At 41.1% G+C, this 20,251-nt stretch overlaps 1 protein-coding gene across 9 annotated transcripts in view; it reads left to right on the top strand.

The window, feature by feature from the left end:
• LOC137563493 (testis-specific gene 13 protein-like) overlaps positions 1–20,251 on the top strand; it is a 235,827-nt gene that overhangs the window by 79,783 nt on the left and 135,793 nt on the right. For 7 of the 9 annotated variants that reach the window (XM_068276007.1, XM_068276010.1, XM_068276003.1 and 4 more), the window contains one exon: positions 14,852–14,935. The exons of 1 other annotated variant lie outside the window; for it this stretch is intronic. The gene's annotated coding sequence lies outside the window, so the exon portion shown is untranslated. Of the gene's footprint in view, positions 1–3,396; positions 3,538–14,851; positions 14,936–20,251 lie in introns of those variants that run through there. One more of the 9 variants, XM_068276011.1, reaches the window with a different exon arrangement.

Raw genomic sequence — 20,251 nt, 5'->3', positions numbered from 1 at the left:
TCACAATGAATTTCAAATTAAATAACTTAGATGCAGTTGATGTGCAGACGTTTAGCTTTAAAGTGGATCTGAGCTCAGAGCTTCCTCTCTGTATAGGCATAGTATAAAAACAATCAAAGAAAAAATGTCTTTCTTACAATGCACAGAAATAAAAAAGCCCATAAACTATTTTGGATGAATTTTCAAGGAGCAAAGGAAGGGTTAAAGCATCTGTCTTTTCCTGTTTAGCAGTGCCTGTGAGTCATGCCTACTGATTACATTCTTGTTACACTTAATTGTATCTAAATAAACAAACAAAGCTCAGTGCAAATGATTTTTCCAGTATGTGTAATCAACACTTTTCAGTCTGTTCTTTGCAAGAGCTTGGGTCTACTTTAATTCAGGGGGGTGAACAAAATAATTGCATAAAAATGTGAGGCAACTAAAGCATTTAACACAATCCCTCCACTTTAGGGGCTCAAAAGTAATTGGACAAATTAAATCTAAAATTAAAGTATTTCTAATACTTTGTTGAAACCCCTTTGCTGGCAAGGACATCCTGAAGTCTTGAACTCAGTCTCGTGGACATCACCAGATGAAGGGTTTCCTCATTTTTTAAGGCTCTGCCAGGCCTTTACTGCAGTGGCTTTCAGCTGCTGTTTGTGAGCCTTTCTGTTCGAAGTTTAGTCTTCAACATTTGGAATGTAAAACCCTACTGAAGAAATTGGCACAACTGGACAGTGACATCTTTTTTCTATCAAAGTGCAAGAAAGAAAATCTGATCCCAAAAGGTATTACTATCAGAAACCCAATTCAGCATACCTTCAACACCCATTTTTCACAGCAACTCTGCTACAGAACAGCGGAAAGGCTCAGGAATCATCTCATTAAGGTTTGTTACAGCAAGAATTACCCAAGATAATCTACATTTACTCTATTCTACAATGCAAGGACCATCATCAGAAAGCCTTAAATCTACATTACAGAAATTCTACAAACAATTACAGCACCGTTTAATCCAAAACAAGAAAAAGAAACTCAACAGCCTTAGACTCAAAGCTGCGAACATTCTGGAGAATGATACAAGTGAACCCCATTCAGAGCCTAAAACTGCCAAACTTTTACCTGTGGTTAACTTGTCCAGCTATAACTCAAGCAAGACTGAATTAGCTGTTCTATCTAAAGGACTCACTTTTTGCCCCACCAAAAGATTTGATGAAACAGAATTTTGTAGTGACATGGAAGAATTTTTTTCGGAGGATACGACTAAAAGAGTTTTTTCACAACAGACCTTATTATTCAACATTTGAAAACACCGAACCTACAAATAGCAAAACCAAAAAGAGCAGTACCTGGACACCAAAATCAGGGCGGAACAAGAAATTAGAAGAATATATTGACCACTTCAGGAAAATAATCAAATTGAAGATACTGGACAAGCAAATACAGACACGCTACAACCTCAACACTCAAGAAAGGAAAGCAATACTGAACCTTAAAAGCAACAACAACATAGTAATTAAACCAGCTGACAAAGGAAGAGCTGTAGTGATTTTGGATAAATCCACCTATGTTCAAGAAGTAAACAGAAAGCTCTCCAACAACACCTACTACAAAAGACTAGAAACAAACCCCACGCTGCAATACTCAAGGGAATTAAAGAATATGCTTAATGATCTTTCCTCAGTATCCTCTAACATACTTACATTAATACCAGATAATCCTAAAATAGGCACCTTCTACATCTTACCAAAAATACACAAAGAAGGAAACCCAGGTCGACCTATCATCTCTGGTTTGGGGACACTAACAGAAAAGATATCTGGTTGGGTAGAAAACCTTCTTAAACCCATGGTAAAGAATACAGCCAGCTACATCCAGGACACCACTGACCTTCTTAACAAATTGACTGCCATGGGTCCAATCCCAGAGGGTGCTATCCTGGCTACAATGGATGTTGAATCCCTTTATACCAACATTCCACACGAGGACGGTATTGCAGCTTGCCAACATTTCCTTTAGCTTAATGATCTACCAACAGAGCCCACACTACAACTTATCAGGTATATACTAACTCATAACTATTTTTCATTTGGGAATGATGTATATTTACAGACAATGGGCAGTGCTATGGGAAGTAGAATGTCACCCCAGTATGCAAATTTATTTATGGCCAGATTGGAGGAAAACTTCCTTTCAACTTGTGAAATTAAACCATGGGCTTACTTCAGATTTATAGACGATATCCTATTAATTTGGACAGCATCACAGGAAGAATTAATCAAATTCCACAAAAACTTCTCAGAATACCACAAGAACATCAAGTTAACTCTCAACTTTTCATCCTCCCATGTCAGTTTCCTGGATACCACAATTTATGTACAAGATAGATTTTTACAAACCTCCATCTACCGTAAACCAACTGACCAGCATATTTACCTCAAGTGGAATAGTTTCCACCCGGAACACACCAATAAATCTATTGTTTACAGCCAGGCTCTGAGGTATAACCGAATATGTTCTAATTCAGAGGACAGAGACAGACAACTTATGTCGCTCGGTAATATATTCATAGATCAGGGATATCATCCACGAATCGTTGATAATCAAATACACAGAGCAACTTTAAAATCTAGAGAGGAACTATTGAAGTACACCCCAAAGACTGAAAACAGAGTCCCAATAGTGGTCACCTACAACCCAAGATTAAAGACACTGAGGAAGATATCGAAAGCCTTGCAACCGATACTTCACAAAGACAAACGCCTGAAAGAAGTTTTTCCTGATTTACCACTGCTTGCTTTCAGACAACCTCCCAATTTGAGACAAATGATTATCAGAAGTGCATTATCTACACCAGAAACTCCAGGCACATTACCCTGCAATAACACAAAGTGTGAGACCTGCCCTTATATCTTGTGCACAAGCCAAATACAGATACCAAACTCACAGAAATATCATCAAATATCAGACCAATTTTCCTGTGAATCATCCAATGCTGTATACATGATACGCTGCATGAAATGCCCCTCAAGAGGAATCTATATAGGAGAAACAGGACAAAAACTGCGCACAAGAATGAACCATCACCGCTTTAAAATTAATGAGGGTAAAATGGACACACCAGTGGGCCAACACTTCTGTGAACCAGGACACAGCATGCAAGATCTAAAAGTATTTGTTCTTAAGGGTAACTTCAAAAATGAACAAGCAAGAAAGATTTCTGAGTACAAATTTATGAAAATGTTCAAGACATTAACAGAAGGTTTAAATTGTGGAATGGGATTCATGACTCCTTATGTAACATGATTGACTTGGCTTCACTATCTTTAGAAACCTGCTAGATTTTATGTTTGCTTGCATAAGCTCACTGGCTCCAGCCTGCTGATCACCTGACATCTAACTGCTAAACAGCAACCAACACAACGGCCATCTTCATGTTTGCTATTTCGCTGCATCAGTGTTTTACTACAGCTTACATCTGGAAATATGCCTGAAGAAGGGGACTAGATCCCAGAAAGCTTGCATTATTTAACGTTATCAGTTAGCCATTAAAAGGTATTACTTTTACAAGACTTTGTTTTTTTTTCTACCTACATGTCTTCAACAAGTGAAATGCATGCTCAATTTGGTTAAGATCGGGTGACTGACTTAGCCAATCAAGAATTTTCCACTTCTTTTGCTTTAATAAACTTCTGGGTTGCTTTGGCTGTATCTGTATGTGTGTGCGTGCGTGTGTATGCAGTACAAAATATTCAATTAATTCTTTGTTGCTTAATATGCCAGTACAGATCCACCTCTGCCCACTTGCCAACACCCCATGAGGTGAAGTAAAATACAGCCCACGTTCCTATAGTAACATTCAGGATATTGCGAAAGATCTGACACAGGGAGGTGCACTGCCCTGGATGTGTACTGGCATATTTATCAATAAATCATTCTATATTGTCATCTGGAAACATTTCCTTACATATTTTTATTGTAATGGCATAGATGCATATGCAGATCAGGACCAGTCATAGTATCTGATCTGCACTCTTTCACCTGTGTATAAAAAATTCTTGGTATAATTCATTTGTAGATAGGACTTTATAAATGGTTCTGGAGAATTGAAGAAAGTTCAGAACATTGCGTGTATGGGGCTTTAGGGAAGGTCCTGGCATCACTTTGGAATTGGGCAGCAAGTTTTAAAGTAGAAGACCAACTTCAGTCTATGTGAACAAAATAAATCTTTATGTGTAAGTCTGTCCTAACAGTAGTCACGACTAAGGATCCAGTGGGGTCAGAAACATGTCAGATATCTTGTGGCTGAGCGGCCTATTGTCTGTAATGTTCCTGTACATGTAGGCCTAGTGCACACCAGAGCGTTTCCGCTGCGGTTTGCGATCCGCTTGCGGGTGCGGATCCGCTAGGGTAATGTATTTCAATGGGCTGGTGCACACCAGAGCGGGAGGCGTTTTGCAGAAACGCATACTCCCGGGCTGCTGCAGATTTTGGATTGCGGATGCGTTTCTGCCTCAATGTTAAGTATAGGAAAAACGCAAACCGCTCTGAAAAACGGCACTTCAGAGCGGTTTACCAGGCGGTTTTTGTTACAGTAGCTGTTCAGTAACAGCTTTACTGTAACAACACATGAAATCTACTACACCAAAAACGCTTCCCAAAACCGCAAAATGCTAGCAGAAACGCTACAGAAAAAGAAGAAAAAGCGTTTCAAAATCTGCTAGCATTTTGTGGATCTGCTAGCGGTTTTTGGTGTGCACCAGGCCGTAGTATTCTTCATTAATGCTTTTGATTTCATGGATGCAGGCTTTGAGCAGACATTTGTTTGATTGAATGTTATAGGCACTGTTTGCTTTGCAAAACTTTCAAATAAAGGCAAACTGCTTTAAAGGACTTGTTCATTTAACTCAAAGAATTACTTAAGGCTCTGTGTAATTTTTACATGGCACTGAAGGCCACAAAGCAAAATACATCACAGTCTGGGCTACAAAGCAAATACATTGTTAATCCCATTTAGAAATATACTTTTCTCCCTAAACTTGAAACCTAGTTTGGCTGAATTAATTCAGTTGTCCATTAAGTTCAAATTAAAAAAGGGAAAAAAAACTGTAGAAACCCAGTTAATTTAACCTCCCTGGCGTGCAATTTCTGCAGAAGTTTTGTACCAAAAGTGCTACTTTTTTCATGCATCTCATTATATTGTTAACATTTTTGCGGACCGTTGTGGTCCTGCAAGCATGCTTAAAATATAAAAAAGAAGCTTACTTTAATTTTTACTGTAAAAAATGTTTTTCACCTTAATGATTGCTGCTATGTGCAGTAGTGCTTGCCCATAGCATTTTTTTTTTTTTTTTTTTTTTACACTTAGAATTTTTTAAATTGGATCTAATACAGATTTTGTGTATTGAATCCAAAGCAAAAAAAAAATTTTGTTTGTTGCCAAATGTGATGAGTTTGCGTGTGCCGGACACCAAGGGATGCACACAGCATCATTACAGGGACACGTGGGGGGCGTCATCACTGAGGGACCACCACGGAAGAAGGTTTATGCTGCAGGAGGAAGCTGTGGGTGAATATCACATTTTTTTTTTTTTTTACAGCTCTGGTCTACTTTAAGGCTACTTACACACCAAGACGTTGCATTTTAGGGGACGTTATGGTCGCATAACGTGCCCCTAACGCAACGCATGGTGGTGCGGGAGAGGACGGTAGAGTGAACCGCGTTAGGCGGCTCTATCCGCATAAGGTCTCCAAGGGTGGCGCTGATTGGCCGGTGGGACCACGTGATGCGGAGCGAGACACTCCACATCACGTGGTCCCGCCGGCCAATCAGCGGCTGCCAGTGCCGTGCATATTAAGTAGCCATGTGCGCGGCTACTGTAGCGGCATCTCCCCGCCTCCTCTCCGCCCCCCGCTGAGCATGTGCAAACAGTCTAATGCGGCTAAAGCCGCTAGAACGCACAGCATGCTGCACTCTCACTACAACGTGCAGCGTTACATGTAACGCAACGTGGGCAGTGTGAACAGCCCACTTGTGTTACATTGCTGTGCGTTGGGGGAGCGTTACAGGCTGCACTAACGTGCGCCTGTAACGTCCCTGTGTGGAAGCAGCCTAAAGGACAACTGAAGTGAGAGGGATATGGCGGCTGCCATATTTATTTCCTTTTAAGTAATACCAGTTGCCTGGCAACTATGCTGATCCTCTGTCTCTAGTACTTATAGCCATAGACCCTGAACAAGCATGCAGCAGTTCAGGTGTTTGACGTTATTGTCAGACCTGACAAGGTTAGCTGCATGCTTTTTTCAGGTGTGATTCAGACATTACTGCAGCCAAATAGACAAGTAGGACTGCTAGGCAACTGGTTTTGTTTAAAAGTAAATAAATATGGCAGCCTCCATATTCTTCTCGCTACAGTTGTCCTTTAAAGGAAGTGGAAAATAAATTCTTATTGTGTACCTAAAAGGAAAAAAGTTACCCTTAGGCCTCTTTCACAGTGGGACGTTAAAGTCGCACGTTAGAAAATGTTTTAACGTGGACTAACGCACAGCAATATTAAGTCTGTGCAACATTCACAGTGCACACGTTGCGTTGTGTGTAACGTGTAGCAATATTTAGAAAGTGCTGCATGCTGTGCGTTTAGCAATAAATCTGCTGCGTTGTGTGTGTTGCACATGCTCAGTAATGGTTTTGTTTTTTTTATGTAATGCATGCGCCATTTTCGTTCCATCACTGTGCGATGAAAACGGCGCAACAGACGCAGGGCTAAAGAATGTACTATAACGTCCAAGGTATAGTCTTTCAATGCGTTGCATTAGGGGCACGTTATGCGACCTTAACGTCTCATCAAACGCAATGTCCCACTGTGAAAGAGGCCTTAAAGGGACTCAGAGCTGGATAATACAAAACATTTTATACATACCTGGGGCTTCCTCCAGCCCCATACGCTCCGCTCACTCCCACACCGCCGTCCGCAGCCTTCCCGCAGCTCCGATACCGCTTTCCCGCACTTCCGTCAGTAGGAGCAAATGTGACATAAGAGAAGTGCGCTATTTGCGTATCTCTCCAGCAGCTGCTGGAGAGCTCAGCAGACATCACCAGCAGTCACCAAATTACCGGAGCTGCATGCGGGACCTGGAGAAGAGGCAGGACGACACCGGGGGCCTCATAGGCCTGAGGAAGCCCCAGGTAAGTCCCGATTTCTTTTCTTTTTTTCTACTGCCCAGGGTCCCTTTAAGAGGGAAGCTTTAATGTCCTATCTATAAGCATTTTTGAGAGCCCCATTTTTTTATAGGAAATAGGCATATTTTTTATTGTACAGGATAAAATGCTTCACTTTTTTAACACGTTAGGGGTAATGGTTATCTTGTCCAAATATTGCACTCCTAATGCCTACATTATGCCCCATATTAATGGAATGTAAGATTATGCCAATTCATAATGACTTAGCAATGTTAACCATTAACCCTGAAGGCTGCAGTGTTTTTACACTTTACATAAAAATGCTTTGTAAAGCCGTCACATAAAAGTAGTTATGTTTTGTACTCCTAACAGTAGTTAGAAGTGAAAGCAAAACAGCGTGTTCAAAGAATCATGGTTATTTGATTGATAGTTTTATGTGCAAGGTTTCAAATGTGGATGATAACTGGATTTAAATCTTTCTTTATGCAACTGCTCGAATTTGGCCCTTTATTAATATAATCTGCTTGTGTGTGGCAAGCAGAATACCAGAACCACTTTATAATCCCGATGACCTGATGAGGTTTCCTCCAAAAAGCCATTTCCCCAGTTGCTGTGGGACATATGATGGGTGGGAGGAATGGGAAGGTTGTTTGGGATCTGTAAGTAAGCTTACAGATTTAAATTCTTAACATTGACCAACACTTTTACAGTGTTCTCCCCAGGCTCTTTAAGCTGGGTGCTGAACCCGGCTAGTTTTGGTAAGCACCCGGCTGTCATCAGCTCACCTCCTCCTATGCTGTAGCTGTAAGCAGAGAAGCACTGGCCCTGCATTCTCTTATCTCGTCCCACCCGGCTACTTTTTCATGCCACCCGGCTGAAAAAAAATTCTGGGAAGAACACTGCTTTTATATTTGTTTTTGTGTGAATTGAGAGTAGGAACACACTAAGCAGAATCGCATATGCATTTTCCACTATGTGCTATGGAAAATGCTCTACCTAGTGTGTTCCTACCCTAAAATTTTTAGACCCCATTCATGCTGTGCATGGCCTTTTGTGTTTTTATATGTCAGAGGGCTGATGCACATGTTATATGCTTTTTCATATAATAAAAGGTTTTCTCGGCACCCCCACACTGATCTTACAAGTCTGAGATGAACACACTGCTTTAATGTAAACAGATATCTGGATAGTGTGAGGGACCACATGGATTTATCTGCAGGACCCCAATTTACTGCTTAAGCTTTCTTTAGGTGGTACGTTTTGCTAAGAATTATTTTATTCTGAATACATTTTATCAGGAATAATAAGAAAAAATGGAACAAAGTCATTCTTTCTCAGTTTTTGTCCATTATTGTTTTAAAATAAAACCTGCTGCTGTGGATAAAATCCACACATTTTATTTGCCCATTTGTCATGGTTATTACAACATTTAAAATATGTCCCTAGTACAATGTATGGCGACAATATTTTATTTGAAAATAAAGGTGCATTTTTCTCATTTTGCATACGTAATTACAAGCCCATATTTGCAAAAACAAAAAAAAATAGTAATATGTACCGACTGGGCGTATAAGATGACCACCCAACTTTTCCAGTTAAAATATAGAGTTCGGGATATACTCGCCGTATAAGACTACTTCCAACGCACACCAAATAAAAAGTAAAAATAAAATCATACACTGGTGCTATGAATGAACAGATACTGGTGCTGCACTGTATGGGGTGCCCATTATTTAACAGAATGTAGGTGATTGACTGGTTGGATTGGTCAGCTCTCCCTAAGCGAATTGGTCAGTTCTCCCTGTTTATCAAAGCGGTATAAAATAATAGATTGCGCTGTGACCATAAAACACGCCTCTTTCACCCTTCTGGCCCACCCTTGTATCATATTTACCTCCTTCTCTGCCTCTCAGATCTCGCACATGTGCGCCTGCGCCGCTTCACTACAGTTCTCAGCAGCGAGACTGAGAGGCTGTAACCTGATAGGGTGTACCACCCGGCATCAATGACACCCGGCGTATAAGACGACCCCTGATTTTTCAAATGATTTTCAAGGGTTAAAAAGTAGCAGCTCGGCACAGACATTGTGGCCCATATGCAATTAACTTTTTCACCTGAGTTATCTCCTAGGAGATCATTTTCATCTTCTCTTTAAACTAACATTTCTGCACTAACTAATATGACTGCTGGGGATAAGAGCAAGGTTAGATTGTGCAAAGTGCAGTAGTTCCCAGACACAACTGCACTGATTCCAATGCTTCCACGGCCTCCCCTCACCACTGCACTCCAGTCTGTTGCCTCTTCCTGGGCCTAACCCTGGCCTAGCAATATTACAACCATTGTTCTAATTGATTTGTGTTGCTACTGGGCTCCTATATGCAGTGAGCCGGCAAAAGTGAAGACGTGCATTGTACAGAAAGATAGCTAGATTGGTAGTTAGGTCACCTTTACAAAAGATAGCATGTAAATGCCTCCTTCCCATTTTTATTTTTAGCTACCGTTACAATTTTTTTTATAAGTGTGCATGATGGTTGGGTATCTACAGTGGGATGCTAAAGTTTGGGCAACGTTGTTAATCATCGTGATTTTCCTGTATAAATTGTTACGATAAAAAAGTCAGTTAAATATATCATATAGAAGACACACACAGTGATACTTGATAAGTGAAATTAAGTTTATTGAATGTATAGAAAGTGTGCAATAATTGTTTAAACAAAATTAGGTAGGTGCATACATTTTGGCACCACAAAAAAGAAATTAAATCAATACTTAGTAGATCCTCCTTTTGCAGAAATTACAGCCTCCTAATGCTTCCTGTAGGTTCCAATGAGTCTGGATTCTGGTTGAAGGTATTTTGGACCATTCCCCTTTACAAAACATCTCTAGTTCATGCAGGTTTGATGGCTTCCAAGCATGGACAGAACTTTTTAACTCGCACCACAGATTTTCAATTATATTCAGGTCTGGGGACTGAGATGGCCATTCCAGAATGTTGTACTTGTTCCTCTGCATGAATGCCTTAGTGAATTTTGAGTAGTGTTTAGGGTCGTTGTCATGTTGAAAGATCCAGCCCCGGCGCAGCTTCAGCTTTGTCACTGATACCTGGACATTGGTTTTCAGAATCTGCTGATACTGAGTGGAACCCATACGTCACTCAACTTTGACAAGATTCCCAGTCCCTGCACTGGCCACACAGCCCCACAGCATGATGGAACCACAACCATATTTTACTGTAGGTAGCAGTTGTTTTTCTTGAAATGCTGTGTTGTTTTTCCTCCATGCATAACGCCCCTTGTTATGCCCAAATAACCAAATTTTAGTTTCAGCAGTCCACAGCACCTTATTCCAAAATGAAGCTGGCTTGTCCAAATGTGCTTTAGCATACATCAAGCGGCTCTATTTATGGTGTGGGCGGAGAAAATAGCTTCCTCTGCATACAGCATCTCCTTGTGTAAAGTGCGCCAAATGGTTGAACGATGCACAGTAACTCCATCTGCAGCAAGATGATGTTGTAGGTCTTTGATGCTGGTCTATGGGTTGACTCTGACTGTTCTCAGAATTCGTTGCTTCTTTTTATCCGAGATTTTTCTTGGTCTGCCACTTCGAGCCTTAACTTGAACTGAGCCTGTGGTCTTCCATTTCCTCAATATGTTCCTAACTGTGGAAACAGACAACTGAAATCTCTGAGACCGCTTTCTGTATCCTTCCCCTAAACCATGATGGTGAACAATCTTTGTCTTCAGGTCATTTGAGAGTTGTTTTGAGACCCCCATGTTGCTACTCTTCAGAGAAATTTAAAAGAGGAGATGAATGTACAATTGACCCCCCTTAAATACTCGTTCTTACAATTGGATTCACCTGTGTATGTAGGTCAGGGGTCACTGAGCTTACCAAGCCAATTTGATCGATTAAAACAGAAACAAAATTTATAAATTGGTTCAAAGCTGTGGAGAAGGGTTTGAATAAGGACAACAACTTTTTATATTGGTATGAGGCTGATGATATTTGAACTTTCTCAGCCATTCTAGCTGAACTTGTGAACTAAGAATTTTCGATACCTCTGGGTCAATCCTAATCCCAGGTCTGTGAGCATGGAGTAAACAAGGATCCTTCTCTCAGCTAACAACCTCTAACCCCATTTAGATGGTCTGTTTGAATTAAAGTGGAATATAACCCTGCATTTCAACTTTGCTCTAAAACATAATTTACAGTATATTATATGCAACCAGCATTTTTTTTTACTAGACCAGCATTGGAAGGGTTACACAGAGCTTTAAAGTTCCTGGAGAGAACTGCAGACGCATCCGAAGCTTACATAGATACATTTTGTTTACATAAATGTATCTAAGTGTTGAATGTGACTCACTCTCTCTGACTGAGAAGGAGCTGAAGGACAGCCAAAGAGTGTGTAACATTTATCACTTGTTACATTCTATTTAGTTAAATGTATCTATCTGAACATCTGCATATCTCTCCACGGAACTTTAAACCTCTGAGTTTAACCCTTCCAATGCTGGTCTAGTAAAAAAAAATTGCTGGTTGCATATAAAATGCTGTAAATAATGTTTTAGAGCAAAGTTGAAATGCAGGGTTATATTCCGCTTTTTTAATGACATGTATTTATGCTTGAAAAAATCTGTTTTCCCTTTTGATGTTGCATGTATATAGCGGTCTGTACCACCAGCCTGCAAACTAACAGGATATAAGCCCGACGAACGCTGCAAGGCCGAAAGCTTGCTTATTTTTAGTTAGCCAATAAATGGTATCATCCTGATTTAAAACTTCATGATTTCTTTTAACACTGCTTTGGGAACTGTTATTAGACAAGAAAATTAAAATTTGTCCCACATAAATTAATCCCATAAGTGCATACCAGCTTGTGCATTTTCCTACCATACAGTATAATGTAGTTTAAGAGGAAAGTTGCAGAAGCAGTTTGACACAGATATCTTGTTCTAGCTGCATGAGTATCATTTCTTGCTAGCCTAATGAGAAAAGGGACACTACCATTTTTTAGCAAAAGGTCAACTTTCTAGATATGATGGACTTAAGTGCTATTTTGCGCATTGTCAAGTAGCACATCTAACCTTGTAGGCAGTTAAATGAATAACATGGAAACTTATGTCTGAATCATTTCGTGTCCACTGCCTGTTAGCCTGATTTCTATATTATGCTAGAAAGTTTCAGTTCACAGCAGTTAAGTACATGTACCGTAACTGTAAGAGAATAGTGATGAGTGATGGCAAACTGTGGGAAACAAAATCACACTTATAGTCACATATCCCACACTTTAGCTCCTATGAGTTGAAGTTCCTCAAGTGATCTCTTTCCTTTGCTTGTCATTCGGCATTTCATTTAGTGTTCATAGCATGGACCTCAGCTTCAACTAGCAGTTACACATATAACTAGCTAGAGAATGTTAATCACAGCACTGGATATAACCATGACACATTGGTAAATATAATTTTATTCTCAAAAGTAAGTTGTGGATGGAGGGCTTTTTAATGAGGCTTTTTTATTGTCTTACGTGATAGTCCAACCAAGGTATATTTTCTCCTATCTGAATACAGGAGGAAAGACAGAATATTTAGTGACCCTCCTCACTTAGGGCTGGTTCACACATGCAATAAAAATGTACCCGTTCTGTACGCTTTCTGGGGAGGACAAAAAACCGTATTCACGGATTACAATGTTAAAAATGTTGGCCGCCTAGACTTAAAAATGGATCTGTCTGATACAGTCTGGAAAATGCAATGGAGAGTCCACGGGTAGTCCGATCAGCTACCCATGGAGGACATGAAAACCAACGTAAAAGCGTTTCATCCATTCCCACACAGAACCTTGCACTCAAATTATGTGCGTGAGCGTATTGCCTAAACTTCCTGCTCCTCCCCTCAGCGCCATCGCTGGATCTTCAGTAGGTAGATTAAAATAACCAATCCTGGCACAAGTAAGTTTGCTTTTAGTTGCCTACTCATTTCCTGCCACAGCCATTGGATGTTGGGTCACATAATCTAGTGTTAAATAGCTTTGCAACATCAATGTAGTTCTGCTTCTTCAGATCCCTATAAGACAATACAGCATTGCCAGTCACAGCAATACTATTAGGTTCTGATCTGTGCTCTGAGAGGGTTTTAAATGAGAACTAGGATTTTTATATATTCTATATTGTTTGCCAAGAGCTTACATCCATTACATTACTAAACTGGTATCCACAGCACCGAAACGAACTTGAGGTTTTATATTGCCAAAGCACAACTTATTCACAGCCAGCTTCCACCAATCAAAATGTAAGCAGCGGTGCTTCTTATTAGGTTATGATAATAATGGTTTCATGCTTTCCACATTCTTCCTTCCCCTTAACACTACATGCGACAGACACAGTGTATTCACGTAATGCTGTGAATCTGGCATAGTGTGGAGCAAGCCTAAACCCTTTTTCTCCCACTGCTACAATTACGGGTTATGTACAGAATAATAATAGTTGGCATAATCCTGATTATGTTCTCCGTAAACATCCTTTACATAGTCTATCTGGTAATCAGTGCCCTTTTTGGTGGGGAAGGAATTTGGGTGGGACATACATATTAGTCTGATTTATGGATATCATTTAGATGTGATATTCTAACATTATATTACAAAGCCAATCGACTAATAACTGATAACATCATATATAATTGGTGAACCCATTTCACCACTAAGATGAGTTTTTGTGTGAAGCAAGGTTTGAGGTGAAAGGACCCTCTTTTACACAGAACACTGTGCTAATATTGGTTGATGTAGTAGTGACTTTCATTCTTCTATGAGTGAATTGAAGTAATGCAAAGTAAAAACATGTTTTCAGATTAGGCAAAACAGAGGCACAGCAAGCTGCTGAAGATGATGGACATATCACTACTTCCTGGACAGCATAAACTTATCCCAAAGAACTATATGGGCATGTGCACATTGCTACCTTGTAATGGGCTGTGTCATCCTTATACTCTGTCTACTGCATGCTTCTGGATAATGTGTGCGCAAACACGCATATCTTAGTAATTAGCCAGGCTAGGAAATAAGATGCTCTTTGATGCGCACAGTATGTATACCATTACGTGCACGTTATGCAACCCACAACATGTAAATGAGCCCTGAATGAGAGCAAGATTGAGTCTGGATTTACAGCTGTTTGAGTTCAATAAAAATGGTCTTTGAGAAGTAGGACTTCTGTGTATGTTAAAAGAATAACTTCATTTTTGTTTCTGAACAGTTTTGCTTCTGAGAGCTGTACAAAAACATTTCAAGACTTACTATGCTGAAACTGAATTATAGTGTGACACGCGTGAGAGTTAGTGAGAACAGTAACCCTCATCAGCATCTTCTGGTTTGTGCTGTGTGCAGAGCTGTGTACCAGTCACAATAACTTACTGGTATCACTAAACAGCGACTCACTGGGTTTTCTGGTGGAATTTCAACTTTGACTTGAAGTTTTGATGTTTCTACATTAGTTAAGTATGTTATGTTTAGAAAGCCCCAGTGCATTAATTGTGATTTGTGTGCTTCTAGATTATCTATGCATAATATGATACCAGACATTTCCAGTTTATGAAATAAGGCATTATTTATCTAACCTTTTGTGAAACCTCAGATCTCATTGGCTGTTCGGTGCAAAGTTTACAAAAAGTTTTTTTTTCCTTCTTGCCACAACAGAGCTCACTAAATGTGCAAACCTCCCTCAAGATCGTGAGATGACAACTAGCTATTTCTTAGACAGTGACATCTGACACTTTGCTGGTAACAGGCATGCATTAATTTAATTTCAAATTCTGTTTGTAAATAGATCTACAGTTTTATTTTATACATTCTAGCAATGTCAGCTGTTTTACGTAAAGTGTTTACATTTACCCAGTCAATGTTTTCAACGGGTTAGGCATGAGGTTAGTGGTGATCTTTTATTGAGTTTGCCATTATGGAATGACAGCAGGCTTGGTTTCTCTACAATTAATGGGACTCAACCTAATAAGATAAACAATTGTACTTATAGAAATAGTCCTAAATATGATTTTCCTGGAGCCCTATATACTTTTTTTTTTTAGGGGTTTAAAGTCTAGGCTTGAAGATCAAGCTGTCTCACTGACACCTCTTTGTTTATTATGCTCCCATACATAGTAATTGTGACTTATATTTTCAAAAATTGTTTCACGGTCACATCAATGTTTTATGATTTCTAATTAGTTATCGGTGAGAATATTTTTCCTTACAGTCAAAAAGTAAAAACAGGCAGTGTCTAAGTAAAATAGGTACTTTGTATACACTTATCTCTTTATGGTAAATGTGACTTCAGGTATACCTTAAAGAGAACCCGAGGTGGGTTTGAAGAATATTATCTGCATACAGAGGCTGGATCTGCCTATACAGCCCAGCCTCTGTTGCTATCCCAAACCTCCCTAAGGTCCCCCTGCACTCTGCAATCCCTCATAAATCACAGCCACGCTGCTGACAAACAGCTTGTCAGAGCTGGCTGTGTTTATCTCTAGTGTCAGTCTGCTGCTCTCCCCTCCTCCTGCAGAACTCCAGGCCCCGCCTGCATCCCTTCCCTCCCTGCTGATTGGAGGGAAGGGACGGGGGCAAGGACCGGAGCTATGCAGGAGGCGGGGGAGCAGCTGAGACTGACACTACAGATGTAAACACAGTCTCACAGCATGGCTGTGATTTATGAGCGATTGCAGAGTGCAGGGGGACCTTAGTGGGGTTTGGGAAGGAACAGAGGCTGGGCTGTATAGGCAGATCCAGCCTCTGTATGCAGATAACATTCTTTAAACACACCTCGGGTTCTCTTTAAGTCTTTCTGTATAGGTCCTTCTAAAAAAATTAGCATATTGTGATAAAGTTCATTATTTTCTGTAATATACTGATAAACATTAGACTTTCATATATTTTAGATTCATTACACACAACTGAAGTAGTTCAAGCCTTTTATTGTTTTAATATTGATGATTTTGGCATACAGCTCATGAAAACCCAAAAATTCCTATCTCAAAAAATTAGCATATTTCATCCGACCAACAAAAGAAAAGTGTTTTTAAAACAAAAAAAGTCAACCTTCAAATAATTATGTTCAGTTATGCACTCAATACTTGGTCTGGAATCCTTTTGCAGAAGTGACTGCTTCAGTGCGGCATGGCATGGAGGCAATCAGCCTGTGGCACTGCTCAGGTGTTATGGAGGCCCAGGATGCTTCGATAGCGGCCTTAAGCTCATCCAGAGTGTTGGGTCTTGCGTCTCTCAACTTTCTCTTCACAATATCCCACAGATTCTCTATGGGGTTCAGGTCAGGATAGTTGGCAGGCCAATTGAGCACAGTAATACCATGGTCAGTAAACCATTTACCAGTGGTTTTGGCACTGTGAGCATGTGCCAGGTTGTGCTTAAAAATGAAATCTTCATCTCCATAAAGCTTTTCAGCAGATGGAAGCATGAAGTGCTGCAAAATCTCCTGATAGCTAGCTGCATTGACCCTGCCGTTGATAAAACACAGTGGACCAACACCAGCAGCTGACATGGCACCCCAGACCATCACTGACTGTGGGTACTTGACACTGGACTTCAGGCATTTCGGCATTTCCCTCTCCACAGTCTTCCTCCAGATTCTGGCACCTTGATTTCCGAATGACATGCAAAAGTTGCTTTCATCCGAAAAAAGTACTTTGTTCCACTGAGCAACAGTCCAGTGCTGCTTCTCTGTAGCCCAGGTCAGGCGCTTCTGCCACTGTTTCTGGTTCAAAAGTGGCTTGACCTGGGGAATGCGGCACTTGTAGCCCATTTCCTGCACACGCCTGTACACGGTGGCTCTGGATGTTTCTACTCCAGACTCAGTCCACTGCTTCCGCAGGTCCCCCAAGGTCTGGAATCGGTCCTTAGGGTCCGGTCACCTCTTCTCGTTGTGCAGCGTTTTCTGCCACACTTTTTCCTTCCCACAGACTTCCCACTGAGGTGCCTTGATACAGCACTCTATAAACAGCCTATTCGTTCAGAAATTTCTTTGTGTCTTACCCTCTTGCTTGAGGGAGTCAATGATGGCCTTCTGGACAGCAGTCAGGTCGGCAGTCTAAAGCAGGCCATACACTGACCCGATTTGCGCCCGTTTCGACAGCAGATTCGATCACTGGGATCGAATCTGCTGCCAATCGTTCACGCTACACGCCGAATTTCGATCCATTTCGTCCGATCCCGTCGATCGTGCCGTGCGGAAAATAACCGTCGATCGCCCGCGGGTAAAGAGCGCATCGCTAGCGGCGTTCGAGTGCCCGACGACCGACGCAATAGAGCCCGCATACATTACCTGCTCCGCCGGCGCGACTGCAGTCTCCCGGTCACCGCTGCTCCGTCTGCGCTCTGGTCTCCAGGTCCGGCATGCCTCACTTCTTCTAGCCCGGCAGGAAGTTTAAACAGTAGAGCGCCCTCTACTGTTTAAACTTCCTGCCGGGCTAGAAGAAGTGAGGCATGCCGGATCTGGAGACCAGAGCGCAGACGGAGCAGCGATGACCGGGAGACTGCAGTCGCGCCGGCGGAGCAGGTAATGTATGCGGGCGGGCGGGGGCAGCAGCAGCAGTACCACCACAACAGATTGTGAACGGTTTCAGGCTGAAATCGGTTCACAATCTGTTTGCTGTAAAGGTAGCCATACGATCCCTCTCTGATCCGATTCGATCAGAGAGGGATCTATCTGTTGGTCGAATCTGATGGCAAATCGACCAGTGTATGGCCACCTTTACCCATGAGTGCGGTTTTGAGTAATGAACCAGGCTGGGAATTTTTAACAGTCTCAGAAATCTTTTGCAGGTGTTTAGAGTTAATTAGTTGATTCAGATGATTAGGTTAATAGCTCGTTTAGAGAACCTTTTCATGATATGCTAATTTTTTGATAGGAATTTTGGGTTTTCATGAGCTGTATGCCAAAATCATCTTGAACTACTTCAGTTGTGTGTAGTGAATCTAAAATATATAAAAGTCTAATGTTTATCAGCGCATTACAGAAAAGAATGAACTTTATCACAATATGCTAATTTTTTCAGAAGGACCTGTACATAAAGGTTTACAAGTAACCCCTGAACATTACTGTAAACTAATACCAACTACTTTCACTACATTGTTTATGGCTGGTTCACACCGTTTCAAGGCTTTGCTGATCAGCAAAGTGCTGTAACAATTTATTCCTATGGGTCCATTCTAGCTACAATGTTCGTGTTTTGCATAAATTGCAAATGCAGCATTTAGAGAACAATCACAATGCCCAAGAATCGCAAAGTGCAGTTACGGTAAAATCACCATACAAATCATGAGCGCTTTGCGATTGTGTTCCGAGTGTGAACCAACCCTACCACTACAAATATATATGCGATTCATCCAACACCGATCCATTCCTACATGTATATAATTAACACCTATAAATATGACTCAGAGTGACTGGGTTAAAAAAAAGCAAAGAAAAGGAAGCAGAACCCATCTGCACCCAAGACTAACTTCAATGAGTCATACACACCAAAGGATATATATGAATAAAAAATACCATTTATTGATACAATTAAAAAAAAGTTAGTATTGGTCATACAATTTTAGGTGATTTGAGTATCTGGGCAGTTGAGGGAAAAATATGTTATTATACAACAGCAAATATACAGCAATATAACACGATTCAAAACAAGGAAAGATAGCAATGCACCCCAAATTCAAGGGGATAACCCATAAGGCTAGAGAATCCTTGATGTAAGGATGCTGAGATGCAGGGAAATGTAATAGCAGCAATAAGTTTGCACAAAGTTCCTGGCCGAAAGCAGGCAACCGATTGTATATGAAATTCCAGTCCACAAGCAGGCAGTTGGTGGTTTTGGAGGGTCGGGGATTGCCTATAGGCCGTGATGAGGCACAGATTTATGACAAGTTAGCGTAATGGCAGCAAAAGGCCAACTCAAAGTTCCTGTCCAGCCCTACTACTAGACAAAGACACACTTATTACTGTCTAATAACACATACTGTTCAGAATCTCGGTTTTCAGATTTCCCAGAGCAAACCATGAAAGGTTACTGTAGCTGTGGAAATAATTGGAGGGTAAAATTAGGATTCAGGAGCATTACAAGAGCTTTTGAACCTGCCAAACAATCAGTAGGTGAAACTATACGCTGATGGTGTAATATCTTGTTAGCAGCACAAAAAGCTGAATTTATTAACCTCCCTAGCATTCTGGACGAGCTGAGCTCGTCTAGAGATGCCGGAGGTCACCGCTCAGGCCCCGCTGGCCCGATTTTGAATATTTTTTTTTTTTTAAAAACACGCAGCAAGCACTTTGCTTGCTGCGTGTCCTACCCGATCGCCGCCGATCCGCCACTACCCGCCGCGATACAGGCCCCCAACCCTCCCCGAGACCACGTGCGCTGCCTGGCCAATCAGTGCCAGGCAGCGCTGAGGGGTGGATCGGGACTCCCTGTGACATCATGACGTCGATGACGTCACTCCATTCGTCGCCATGGCGACTGGGGAAGCCCTGAAGGAAATCCCGTGCAGAATGGGATTTCCGGACGGGTCTTTGCGCCGGCGGCGATCGGAGGGGTGGGAGGGAGGAAGCAGGGAGGGGGGAAATCATGTAGCTAGCGCTAGGCTAGCTACAGGATAAAAAAAAATATGCACAAAAAACGTTCCCGCGGCTATCAGAATGCCAGCCAGGTAATAACCTGTGCTTGCTAATCAAGCTTGTGTTTGTATGTCTTTACAAAAAGATTTGCAAATGTCGTTATAAAATGTAACTTTTTCAGATTTCTGTTCTCAGTAAATCCTACCACATAAGTGATCTTATAGGCGTGATAACTGCTGTTTAGGAAGTAGTGATGTGAATGTCACAATGTTAAAGTGAACCCGAGGTGAAAATAAACTGATGAGATGAACAATTGTATTTATCCTCCAACTCCCAAAAATGACCTTTTAGATATCCCATGCTTTTATTTTATATTTACACATTTACAAAGTAGATTAAATGTTTGTCTCTGCTCAATGGCAGAGTTAAAATACATGAACTGTTGGCCTTTTTCTATCTCTCCACTGCCCTCAGAAGTTGTA

This window comes from Hyperolius riggenbachi, chromosome 3 (genome assembly GCF_040937935.1).
Source record: "Hyperolius riggenbachi isolate aHypRig1 chromosome 3, aHypRig1.pri, whole genome shotgun sequence".
NCBI classification, from domain to species: Eukaryota; Metazoa; Chordata; class Amphibia; order Anura; family Hyperoliidae; genus Hyperolius; species Hyperolius riggenbachi.
Note: the sequence above shows the minus strand (reverse complement) of the source record. Positions and strands in the feature narration are given on the sequence as shown.